Genomic DNA, 855 nt, shown 5'->3' on the forward strand with positions numbered 1-855 from the left:
AGGATGTTTGAGTCGGAGAGGAGAGCAGCTCCACGATCTACATTTCCTAGTGTCCCATCTGGAGTTCACTAGCAACCCTCTTCTGTGACTGAACCGAGAGCGCCTCCACATCGGGGTAGAAGACCAGGTGCGTGGTTTATCACGCTACAAAACACAAAGCCTCTTATGCAGAATATATATCCAGAATATAAAGCGTCATTTTTCTTTACAAAATATTTCCCAAGATCCGCTGTGCAGGATTAAAATAATGTGGATCGTGTCAGCGAGATGGGGAAGTAAAAAGGATGAATCTGTAGCCTGTAAGATCTGCACGGCACGACTGAGCTCCCTAAGTGTCTATGGCAGTATGATGAGAGCTCCGCTCTACTCTGCTATCGGTAATGTATTCTGCCTGGCTACTGACGCGYCGCGACGCTGCTGTCCACTGTGGTGTGGTGCTGGAGAGCGCTCTCCTTTTACTACAGCGCAGCAGCGTCACCGCAAGGAGGAGGGGGAGGGTTGTTGCTACGTAGATAGGAAATTCCCACTCACGCTCCAAACCGTGCAAGCCTTGAAAACTGCTGCAGTCAGGAATTCAGCAGGCAGGCTGCTCTCCCTTTACCTCCTCTCCACTCCCACCCACTCCCCTCCTGATCCAAGAAAGAGACTGGGGATTGATTCCAGAAAGGAGTTTCCTTCTACTAACATTATCTGACAGATTATATTTCSACACAATGATGTAGATGACATTCCTAAACTCCTTTAAAACAGTACAACAGGCAGACAGCCTCATTATTTACTTGCTATTTGCGGGTTGTTTTACACACTGCAGAATTAACCACTATACAAATATGCATTTATAGCCTATATATCCGT

The 855-nt window shown here is 47.0% G+C and overlaps 1 protein-coding gene across 1 annotated transcript in view; it reads right to left on the reverse strand.

Moving 5' to 3' along the window:
• LOC112072392 (phosphatase and actin regulator 3-like) overlaps positions 1 to 24 on the reverse strand; it is a 2,749-nt gene extending 2,725 nt beyond the window's left edge. Inside the window, exon 1 of the mRNA XM_024139799.2 lies at positions 1 to 24. This exon is cut by the window's left edge and continues 165 nt beyond it. The gene's annotated coding sequence lies outside the window, so the exon portion shown is untranslated.
• Positions 25 to 855: the final 831 nt, after the last annotated feature.

The sequence above is a fragment of the Salvelinus sp. IW2-2015 genome, unplaced genomic scaffold (genome assembly GCF_002910315.2).
Source record: "Salvelinus sp. IW2-2015 unplaced genomic scaffold, ASM291031v2 Un_scaffold1911, whole genome shotgun sequence".
NCBI lineage: Eukaryota > Metazoa > Chordata > Actinopteri > Salmoniformes > Salmonidae > Salvelinus > Salvelinus sp. IW2-2015.